This window comes from Macaca thibetana, chromosome 6 (genome assembly GCF_024542745.1).
Source record: "Macaca thibetana thibetana isolate TM-01 chromosome 6, ASM2454274v1, whole genome shotgun sequence".
Taxonomy (NCBI): Eukaryota; Metazoa; Chordata; class Mammalia; order Primates; family Cercopithecidae; genus Macaca; species Macaca thibetana.
The window spans coordinates 168721270-168733740 of NC_065583.1; the positions used below are offsets into that span (position 1 = coordinate 168721270).

Below are 12471 nucleotides of genomic sequence, written 5' to 3' on the forward strand. Positions count from 1 at the left end.
CCTCCTTGGTTAGCTATATTCCTAGGTATTTTATTTTCTTCGTGGCTGTTGTAAATGGGATTGTGTTCTTGTTTTGGCTCTCAACTTGAATATTATTGGTGTATAGAAATGCTACTGATTTTTGTACATCGATTTTATATTCTGAGACTTTACTAAAGTTGTTTACCAGTTCCAAGAGAAGCCTTTTGGCAGAGTCTTTAGGGTTTTCTAGGTACAGAATCATATTGTCAGTGAAGGGAAATAGTGTATATTATATTGAATTAAACTAGATCACTTGTAATAGTCTCAGATTTAGAAATACAGAAAAATTTTTGTAAATAAGTGAAAGTTAGAAATATGCATATAAATTGTAGCTACAATTACTGTAGGAGATAACTAAAATAATTCATAGCAATTCATCCTTAAGCATATTTTACATGAACTTAGACAGACATTTTGGGAAAACTTATCATGGGATCTTTGAGGTATTTTTATAAAATTAAAAAGTAATTTATGCATTATCTTAATTTGTTGTTAGAGTATAAATGGCTATAGAAGATAAATATAATGGTTTCGACTGAGTCTTTGAGTTGCCTCTTTATTTAGAAAACAAAATTCAAACTTTCAAAATTTGTTTGTTTTCATTAACCAACAATCAAAATAACTTATTGCCACGTTAAAATAATAAGAAATAGGAAATTAAATTAATATGATACTTTACCTGATACTGAGATTGAGATTAAAGGACAATAATTTATTCACCCTATGAAGAAAGTGAATATAGAAAGATCAATGTGAAAATCCCTGCAATTCTTAAATTAATATCACGAATATTATAAAATAAGATATAAGGTGGGATTATCATTCTACTACATACAGTATTCTTTGGGAAATACTCCACAAAAATTAATTCACAATTCTAAACTGAACAAACATACTGGCTTTCATAAATTTATAAGTATTTTTTATCATAAGGCTTTTTCCACATTCAGCCATATTTTTATTTTGTTGAATGCAATGTTCTTCATAACAATTATGTAAAAGAAGTATATCATAAAATAGAAACAGTTATAATAACAGCATAACTACTTTCGTTCTGGCTGGGTATGGTGGTTCACGCCTATAATCCCAGCATTTTGGGAGGCCAAGGCGGGCAGATCACAAAGTCAGAAAATCGAGACCATTCTGGCCAACATGGTGAAACCCCATTTCTACCAAAACACACACAAATTAGCCGGGCATGGTGGTGCACACCCTGTCATACCAGCTACTCGGGAGGCTGAGGCAGGAGAAGTGCTTGAACCTGGGAGGTGGAGGTTGCAGTGAGCCGAGATCGCACCACTGCACTCCAGCCTGGCGACAGAGCAAGACTCCATCTCAAAAAAAAACCAAAACAACAACAGTAACAAAAACTAGCCTTCTACAGGAAACCATATATTATTACACAAAATGATCTGTTTAGGCTCATGATAGGAATGTCTTCAGAGATTATCGTTTGAAACAGAGCAAGTAATCTGCAATATTCCGCACCAAGTAAGATACATGCACACCCCAAAAATAAATCACCTGGGGCTTACTGGAAAGATCATTTTGGCTTTAAACAATTTCCTTTCTATTTAGCAACATTTAAAATTAAACCCAATGTAATTATAGTTAAAATGCACTTTTACTTAAAAGTTAATATTATTTTTGAAATTTTTCATTCTTTTTAATTGCGTAGTATTATGCTTTCTTTAAAACACTGATATGGTTTGACTCTGTGTTCCCATCTGAATCTCATATTTAATTGTAATCCTGAATTGTGGCTGTTGTAAATGGGATTGTGTTCTTGTTTTGGCTCTCAACTTGAATGTTATTGGCGTATAGAAATGCTACTAATTTTTGTAATCCCCATGTGTTGATGGCAGGACCTGGTGGGAGGTGATTGGATCATGGGAGCAGTTTCCCCCATGCTGTTCTTGTAATAGTGAGTGAGTTTTCATAAGGGGTTTTATAAGGGGATCCTCGCTCTTCCCTCGTAAGCGGTCTCTCACCTGCCGCCATATAAGAAGTCTTTGCTTCTCTCTCACTTTCCCCCATGATAGTAAGTTTCCTGGGACCTTCCCAGCCATATGGAATGGTGAGTCCATTAAACCTCTTTCCTTTATCAACTACCCAGTCTTGGGAAGTTCTTTATAGCAGTGTAAAAATGGACTAATACAAACATAAAACAAAATAAAATTTTTTGAAAGATAAAAACATATGCTGTCAATTCAGTTTCTTACACAGAATTGATAGGATGGCTGAAGCCTGGAAACCTTTCTCAGACTTCTGAAACTTCCTCAGGTAACAGCCCTTCTTGTAACTGTTCATCTGGTCCATAATCAGCAAATTTCTTTTTTGGGTTCCTAAGATGAGCCTGTGCCAGATACTGGGTCAACAAGACATAGCAAGACCTGTAGTGTCCATAGATGTTCACAAAACTCTAGGTGAATTACAGGATATCATCCAAATTAAGAAAATAAATACGGCCCCATGTGATGTAAAGCCTGCATGCTGGGCTGGGTGGAAGAATGAGGGGAAAGATGTTTGGAGGAGCCACAACCTCTTTCCAGTGTCTATTCTGGGCGAGGCCTTCAGCAGAAATGAAAGCAGGAGGTAGAAAGTTTACAATAGAAGATTTGGAATTAAAAGAGATTTTAGACTTTGTGATCTTTTGAGCCTTTGTAGGCTCATTTTCTCAACATTTTATACATATTAATCTTTGAATATTCATAAATGTTAATAAATATTTGTGCCATATTTATTACAGCTTTAATAAATATTGTTTTTCTGCTTGGTTCTTCCTTTCTTTTTTTTTTTCTTTTTCCTTTTGAACTCACCTCCTCTCACCTCCATTCACAGTCTGTCATCTCCAGTTTTGGATAAATTAATGAGGTGTGGCCAGTCAATCTTCTACTTTCTGTGTCCATTTACAGAGAGCTGAATCATAGCCAGACCTCCCACGAAACCCATACCAAGCGCTGGCCTAATTCCCTGTGGAACCTAAGGGAACCAAAGCCTTGAACCCAATCTTACCCCGAAGTCAACCCCTACGTGACACCAGAACAACTTCATGACGTAGGAGTAGTACATACTCAATTAAAAGAAAAGGCAGCCCAAAAGAATACTGTGTCACTTCCAGTGCCAACACAGTCAACTATCACGGTAGCCTGTGGCCATTCAGGGAATATCACCGTTCTAATGAAAAGACTTTCTGGTTAACTGAAAATCAGGCTTCATGGGGGAATGCAGGTCCAGCAAGACTGAAGCTATTAACCCTCAAATTATAAGGTTAAAATTAATAAATGTTTTCACTGGTCAGTGCTGTTTAATTTTTGCCAAAGGACAATGAGTAGGGGAGGCATCAGGAGCTACAACTTCAATTTCAATGGCGAGAATAACATTGAAATTAGGAGAGGGTGGTTTTCAAGGAGTTCTGTTCTCATAACTTACCTCTTCATGAAGAGACTCAGGGGCTGAACCAGGAAAAAGCATTCACATGTGATCCACATGGCCCCCTGGGACTCTGGCAGATGTGGAGCAAGTCATTTTACTAATAGCTGGGAACAAGTCCAGAGCCTCAGGAAGAAGTGACAAAAGTGACAAAACCCTCATACCCTGAGATGTAAATCTGGCTACTTTCCTTTTTTTTTGAGTCAGAGTCTCACTCTGTCGCCCAGGCTGGAGTGCAGAGACTGGATCTCTGCTCACTGCAAGCTCCGCCTCCCAGTTCATGCCATTCTCCTGCCTCAGCCTCCCAAGTAGCTGGGACTATAGGCGCCCACCACTGAGCCCGGCTAATTTTTTGTATTTTCAGTAGAGACGGGGTTTCACCGTGTTAGCCAGGAAATACTTACTCTTATATTGGTTACATGTTGAAATGATAATGTCTTGGATATATTGAGCTAAATAAAATATATTATTAAAATTAATAGAGCCTATATCCTTTTAATTCTTTTAATGTGACAACCAAATACTTAAAAGTGTGGCTCACATTATATTTTATTGATTCACATATATCTAAACTAACATCCTCATTTCACAGAATAGGAAACAAGGAAAGAAACAATGTTTTGGGTCCGAACTTAGCAGTGTTCCAACTGAAATCGACAATGTCCAGTGCCCAGTTGCTGCACTTCCTCCTACAATCATGACCCATGACATCACTGTACGAATAACTTTCTCCAGAATCCAAGTGGAGAAATTATGTGAAAACTGACCAGAAAAGGTCAGCAGAATAGACCAGACTTATTGTGTGTTTTCTTACTCGATATTCTTAGTACCTTTTCTCTCCTAAAACTCTTTTTTTTTTTTAATTTCTAGTTTTCTATATACATTGTAAAGCAAAAAGAAATAGTCATTATCCACTATGCCACATTTTCAAAAGACACTGAATTTTCTATAAATGTCTTCTGAATCTCAGCTTTAATAAAAAGAGACTCTTTCACCCTCTTATTGTCAGAGTTGCTACTCTCTGCTGCACATCAACTTGCAACAAGTCTATAAATGAATAGCACAAAAATGAGGTTCCTGGTATTGTCTGTTAGGTTCAACAGTCCCTGAACTCTTCAGAAAATAAAGAAATTTAAAAATCCCCCTCTAACACCAGAACACACACAAAGACAATATCCCTTCAGGAAAGTATTTTTGATTGAATGGCCTTGTTCTTAGCCTAGTTACACACCAAAAATAGTCTAAATAGCATGTGGGATGAGAGAAGTACCACAAATGACCCTCAATGATCCAGAAAGACCTGAGCTCTTTACGTCAGAGGCTTCTCTGCTTCTAAGGAGATAACACGGACACCTAGAGATAGAGGGTGGGAATCACTTGGACTTCTGAAAATATGCCTGTGATGAATCAAAGGCCAAGGACCTTTGGAGAAACTGACCTTGCTTCAATTCTTGTATGAACAACTAATTGTTCACGTTCTTGTCTTGCCTGGATTCTCTTTCTAGTGTCCTTAATGGAGTGGTTATTTCATGTCAGTTGGAAAACAAAAACAAAAACTCCTGGTCACATAAGATAGTTCATTCTGTTTTCACAAAAGCTCCAAAAATTAGAAAGTTTTTTTTAAATTAGAAAGTTCTGCAAATTTATTACTCCATTCCAGATGTAAAATCCTGTTAATTCTCTCAAAATCATATTTAACTTCAATTGTTTCATGATACTATATAGCATTAAGTTTTCCACTCGATTTTAAGTTCTGCTTATATTAACCAATTGGCAGATTAATTGAGCATTTACTGTAGAGATTTCACAGTAAATATAGAAGAAGCCTACACAATGGGATTAAATACAAATTCTGTGTACAAATAAAAAAACTCTTAACTAGAAAAAAGTGAATTTATACTATTCATTCTCATGTGTGTGCATATACACATATCCACACGTTTGAATGAGTAGCTTACTTTATAGGCTATATATTCTAAAGAGTGATATATTGAATGCTAAAACCCTCTTCTCAAACATCATCAATTGATTTCAAAGGAGGGACAGCCCTAGATAAGATCTCTCTAGACACCTCTGTATCAACACATGAGTGTCTTCCTGTTCTGTGTTGCTCTTTACTGCTTCCAAATCAAGCCCCTCCCTCCATCCTGGGCCTCCTTAACTTTGAATATCAGATATCAGAATACACTGCATGATACCCATTCTGTTATTGCCTTCTACCAACCCCCGGGTGCTAGCCCTTTACTATTTGACAATTAACTCTTGGCTCAAAACAACTCATAATTTCTCTCCCCAACACCACCCCTGCCATCACTCTTCAATATCTAGAAAGATGAACTTTTCCATATAAACTGATATTTCAGTCAATTCTTTGTTCTCTTCTCCAACCATCTTCTGCTCCACACTAACTCAACACTCACTTGGATGGTCAAAATCTTGATCTTTTTACCAACTGCTGCAATACCTTCCTAATCACAACTTTGGGAAGGCTATCTCTAACATCTACCCTCCCAGATTTCTACCATATTCCCTCTCTAGCCCCACTCCAGAAATCCTTTTCCTTACAAGGACCTCAAGTCTAGTTCTCCTCCCATCTCTTCACTGTCTAACAACCGCTGTCTCATGCCCTCTGGTCCTCTGTTATTCATCTTAAAATCTGGGATTTTTCACTTTAATCAAGGTTTTCATCCACCTTCCAGGTCTCTCTATACATGCTTCCTCAAAAGAAAAACAGCAACCACAACAGGAACTGAAAAACACAACTCTGCTCCAGTGTGGCTGAATGTGGCTGGGCAAAAACAAACAAAACAAGCTGACTGTTCTCATTTTGAAGTCATAACTTCTAATATCCAGTGACTTGTCATGCTGCCTGGTAATCCTTGTACATTTCTTTCTTCCATTTGCCTACTTACACCCTTCTCTCTTTTCTTGAATCGCTCTTCCTCCCTGTATCCTGGCTCTCAGTGGAAGACCTACTTTCCTTTCACTGAGAAAAGAAAAGCAATCTGAAGAGGTCTTCCACAAAGCTTCATCTTCCCACCCATGTGCAACTGCGCCCCATATGCTGGCTTCTCTGCCTTCTCTCCTGGAACCACAGATGGACTGTCCCAAGGCAAATCCTCTTGCAAGTAAGCTGCAGCCCATTTCCTCTTTCCTAACCATGGACATTGTTCCAGCACTTCCCTCCTTTCTCTCCTGCTTCATCAATGTTCCTCTATATATGGATCACCTCCATTAGAATATCAACAATCTCTGATTTCATGCATATTTAAAAATATATAACTGTCTCCTGGCTCCACATTCCTCCCTAGGTACCAGATCATTCCTCTGCCTCCAACCTTCCTGATCCCACCAAAGTCAAGTTTTTGATGCCACCTGTTCTTCATCAAACCTGCTCTTTCCAAGATCACCATTGGGCTCCCTGTTGCTAAATTCAGTAGTATAACATGAAACTTACTTTTATTTAATTATACTTTATTTAATTATTATTCATTCTTTCCCCAAAATGCATTTTCCCTTGTCTTCCAGGATACCCATCAACCTGCATTTCTTTTGTTATATCTTAATGGAAAAACTCTTCATTTCCAGTTCCTTCTCATCTCAGCCTCTAATTCTTCAAATCCCTGAGGGCTGCCCTGGAGCCTCTTACTTTTCTTTCTACACTCACACATTGGGGATCTCATTCGCACCCAAGCCTTTAACTACTATCTACAATCTGATGACCAAGAAATGTATCTCAAGCCTGGGTCTCTCCATGGAACACCCAATTGTAAATCTCACTATCTTCTGAGTATCTGTACTGATAGGTATAACAGGCATCTGAAAAACATAACATGTTCAAAGCAGAAACCCTGATCCCCCTAACACACACACACACACACAAATAATTACTCCAGAATTCTCTCCTATTTCAGTAAAAGACAAGCCTATTTTTAATCAGTTGAACCAAAAACCCTGGAGTAATCCTTGTCTGCTCTCTCTCACACTTACTTGCAACCCTTCAGCAAATGCTTTTGGTCCTAGATGGTGAATAAATCCAACAAATCCACCCCCAGCACCTTCTCCAAGCCCCTACTCTTGCTTTCTTGTGGATCATGGCAGTAGTATAGGAACTGGTCTTCTGCTACATTTGTTCCTTGAGTGCTGCTCTTGACACAGCAGCTGACGTCATCCTCCTTACGAGTAAGTCAGATCATCACACACTTCTTCCCAATACCTTCCAAGTCTTCACATCTTGCTTAAAGTCAAAAACAAAGTCACCGTAATGGCCTTCATGGCTTTCTGTTCCTTACAGCTGTTAGGTACCATCCTCCTGCCCTGGGCTTGCGTTTCCCCAGGCGCACTAACCTCCTTGCTCTTGTTGGAAACAGCAAGCACTCTCCTCCCTTACAGGTTTCATACTTGCCCTGTCTACTGCCAGGACACAACTATGTCTGTATGATTTGATGCATGAAGGTGCTCAGTGGCCACTCTTTGAGTGAGGTCTTCTCCACACAATATGAAAGAGTGACTCCTGCTTTTATCATACTCTGTCACGCTTATGTCACGTTCTTTCTATTACATTTACCAGGAAATATGTAATATATGTGATTATGTATTTTAATATATTATATATGCATTATATATGTATAATATATACATATAATGTATCATATATGGTACATATGTCAAATATATAGGTTACATATATAACATGATACATATAGATAATATTATTTTTTATGTTTAGTATCTTCTAATTAGAATTTTTTTTTCTCCACTAAAATTTATTCCCCACAATAGATTTCAGTCAGTTTGGTTTATTGCTAAATCCCCAGCACTCAATAGTTTCTGGCATGTGTAAAGCACGTAGTAAATATTTGCTTAATTAATCAGTCAATCCAAACCAAATTCTTATCCAGTTTATGCTTAAACCTAGTGAACAGATAATAACTACCTTTTTAGATAATGTATTCCATCCCTAGAGAATTCTGCTGGGAACTTGCCGCATGAAATCCAGCATGTTGACTTCTGATCAGCGTTCATATGTCTGTCTAATACAGTCACTCTGAACAAGTCTAACGTCTCTTCCTCCAGATTTTTCATAACAACTATCTTCATTAAGGTTGTGCAAGGAATTCTGAAGAGAAGACACGCAAAAACAAGCAAATTTTTAAGCAACGTAATGCATATGATATGACATAGCTCCTGCGGTTATATTGAGAACCCTCTTCTTGCTCTATAGCCATTGTCTGGGGTTGATCAGGAGGTGACACTAATGTTCTCAAAATTCTTTTTAAGTTAGCTTATAGTCAATTCTCTTGGCTCACTGGAGGTTTCTGCTGAATATTGTCTGAAACAGTCTTTCTGGCCAATTAAAATGCAACAGTGGTAAATGTGAAGCCTGTGTCTGAAAATGGAGCTTCCATAAAATATGTCAGTGACAGTGGTATTAAAAGAAAAGGCAATAGTAACAAATAATTGCAAAGAATTTTCAAAGTTTGGGACTCCAATAAAAATTTACAAAGCCATGTAAAGCCATGGGGTAGTAATTAAAAGTCTAGTTTCAGGAGCTAGTTCTCAGTATTTAAATTCTGACTGTGTCCCTCAATGAGCTTGTTAGATTTCAGAATTATTATTTAACAGTGAGTTATGTATGCTTACCATTTTATCCATTTTTGAATGAGGGTCCATAGCAGTTACTCTATACTTTCTCTACCATCGTATGTCAGGTGAGTGGTGGGGGAGGGAAGAGAGGATAGTCTCAAGGTCTGCAGACGGAGAAGTGCTATACTCAAGGACTTTACCCAGGGGACACCTGGAGAGCCTCATCCACACCTGAACTGGAGGCGGATGATGAGATTTAGGATTTTAAGCTGATACTATAAAGGGTTGAGACTTTGGGGAACTTCGAGGGTGATGAGTGTATTTTGCAGATAGAGGAACAACATTCCTGGGGGGGGGGGGCGGGGAGGCAAAGGGTGTGATGTGACAACCAGCTCCCAGATGGCCTCCAATAATTGCTACTTCCTAGGATTTATGTCCTGTGTATTTCCCTCACACATAGAATCAGGGCTACCCTGTGTGGAGAATTCTGTGAACAGGAAAGTACATAACTTTTGAGGCTACATCATAAAAGGCACTATAGCTTCTGCCTTGGGCTTTTTAATTGCTTAGTCTAGAAGCAATTAACATCCATGATATGAGGCCACTCAAATAGTTCTGTGGCAGGTCCTCAGTGGAGAGGAACTAAGGCTGCCTGTTAGCCATGTGAGGTGCTTCCAAGAAAGCAAATTCTCCAGCTTGGCAAAGCCTCCCATGACTATGACCTGGTTAAATGTTATACTACAATGATACAATAGCATTGCCCTATAGCAAGTAGGTACAGAATAACTGTCTGATGGTGGAGAGTTATTGAAATTTAAAAAAACCAGCTCAACACACATCTATTCAGCACCTATTTGTGGCAGGTGATATTATAGAATAGGACGTGTTCCTTGCTTTCAAGAGTCCATTGGCAGTGTCTGGGAGACAGACCTAGTCACAGGAGGTCATTAAATGTGCTTAAACAGAGGTTTTTAGAGAATATTATGGAGTAGATGTCTACGTCTAGTAGTTAGAAGGGCTCCCTGGGTAGGTTATGTTCACTTTAGGCCTTGAGGAACTAGCATGATGGTCTTCTGCATACGGACTAACCTAGGTTTTTGTCTACACAGCCTGGGAATAGGAGACTGACTTTACCCAAAAAAGCTGGCGCTTTAAGGCTTTGCAAGAAGATAGTGTTTGTGCTTAAGCAGGACATAGAAAAGGGGATAAAGAGTTTCTAGAAAGGAGGAACAGCAGAGAGCAAGCTCAGAGGCTGGAACATGCTCAGCATTTTGAGGAAAAGACCCTCCTGTGGATGGAGCATGAGGAATCAGAGTTGGAGAAGAGAATGGAGGGAGTCAATCGAGGTCAGGGTGAGTCCTGCAGCAATGGGGCCTGAAGCCACGTTTACAAAATGTGCGCATTTTCTGTATTTCTGAGGCATCACCTGAATATTTTTAAGTGGATATTTCAAGGTCAGATATGAGTTTAGAAAACATCAGTTTGACCTTGAGTGGAAGATACAATCAAGGAAAATGAGATTAAGGGGGTGATATGGTTTGGCTGTGTCCCCACCCAAATTTCATCTTGAATTGCAGCTCCCATAATTCCTATGTGTGGTGGGAAGAACCCAGTGGGAGGTAATTGAATCATGGGAGCCGGTCTTTCCCATGCTGTTCTCGTGACAGTGAATAAGTCTCATGAAATCTGATAGTTTTATAAAGGGCAGTTCCCCTGCAGACACTCTCTTGCCTGCTGCCATGTAAGATGTGCTTTTTGCTTCTCCTTCACCTTTTGCCATGATTGTGAGGCCTCCCCAGCCATGTGGAACTGTGAGTCCATTCAACCTCTTTTTCTTTATAAATTACCCAGTCTCAGACATTTCTTCATAGTGGCATGAAAATGGACTAATACAGAGGGAATGAGAGTCAATTCTACCCTAATACCTCTGACACTCCTTTAAGTGAGAAAGGATGGACGTCAGATACCAAAGCAATGAGGACAGAAACAAGAGGACAAGTCAGAGACGTACACAAGGAAGCAATAAACCAAAGAGTACGCCATGAAAGATGTAATGGGCCCTATTCTTCTAGAATAGTGAAGGGTTCACTATTTTTACTGTGTAATTACATAATAGCATATTTCCCTCCATTTTTCAGTAGACAGTAGACCAGTTACCTAGAAATCATAGAGCTACTGGTTTTTAGGCTGCCCAGGTTTAAAAAGAAACTTTCAAATGGACTAAAGGATTTAACCCATATTTAGGGCTGTTTAATGCCCAATGAGTGGCCTCACTATCTTGAAAAGGGATAATATATACCTATGTTTTTCTTCACTTATTTGTCCTGAATTTACATTTAAAAAAATAATCTGGGCTGGAGTGGATTTTATGTTTCAGTGTTTCTCATTCCTCTCACTCTTCAATGTGAATATTCTGAGTAATTTCTTTCTAGGGTATGTGTTCATCACTGGAGTCCACTGTGGGAGGCAGAGGTGGGCTTGAAGCCGAAGGCTGGTGTCAACCTTGTCCAATGCCCTAAGACGTGCACTCCGTCCAGCACCCACCAGCTCCTCTGTCCATCCTGCTTCCCTCCAGGACTGTCTCTTCCTGGATAAACCCATCTAGGAGAAAGAACTGCAGCTGCTTGATGACCCTGAGTGAAAGCCAGTGAAAAGTAAAACAAAGCACAAATATTTATTTTTTTAACTTTGAGGATGATATCATATTCTAAGTGTTCGTAGCAGAAACCACAGCACTGATCTCTCCAATATTATTAGCAAATAAGTGTCCAGAACAACAATGGGATAATATGGAACAGCTAAATGTCAAGGTCTTCCTCAGCATTCTCAAGGCAGGCTTTGAAAAAATAATCTGAGAGCACAAAGGGCCAAGATATACCTCTCATTTGCCCTCTTGGGAGGTGCTCCTATAAACAGATTTTTTAAAAACAGGTCATTTATAAATGCTCCTATAAACAGATGCATTAAACTTTGATTCAGAAAACCTGATATTAAGCTCTAACTATGTTAGTGGATTTCTGCAGAATCGAAAATAGTCACATAAGCTGAAAAATTCAAAATTTTGTAAAGTAAATAGTATTTATTGTAGTGGCCACAACCCCAGGCATACAAGAAAGAAAATGTACAACATTATATTTCTATACCTAAATGGTCTCAAGCCCAGCTCCTTCATCATGTCAGAGAGTGTAATATAGCATGCACCAGGGAAAACCAGTCCTTCCTTTTAAAAGGCCCTTTTTCAGAATCTGTGCCCTCCTTCTCCTCAGGGTAGAACTTACACCTCAAGCTTCACAAGGAACCTGTGTGTGGGGTTGGAGGTACAAGCTACATCCAAGAAGTTGCCTTGTGTCATTTCCAGCGCATTCTCTTGACCACTCAGGCAATGCCACCCAGTGTGGGAGGGGACTGCCCAAGGGCAGGAGGCTCAGTTCA

At 39.1% G+C, this 12471-nt stretch overlaps 1 long non-coding RNA gene across 1 annotated transcript in view; it reads right to left on the reverse strand.

Annotated features, from left to right (window-relative positions):
• LOC126956064 (uncharacterized) overlaps window positions 1–12471 on the reverse strand; it is a 144740-nt gene that overhangs the window by 36107 nt on the left and 96162 nt on the right. The window contains exons 3-4 of the long non-coding RNA XR_007726229.1: window positions 8390–8572; window positions 701–742 (exon numbers count right to left, since the gene is read on the reverse strand). This is a non-coding gene — a long non-coding RNA (uncharacterized LOC126956064). The remainder of the gene's footprint in view (window positions 1–700; window positions 743–8389; window positions 8573–12471) is intronic.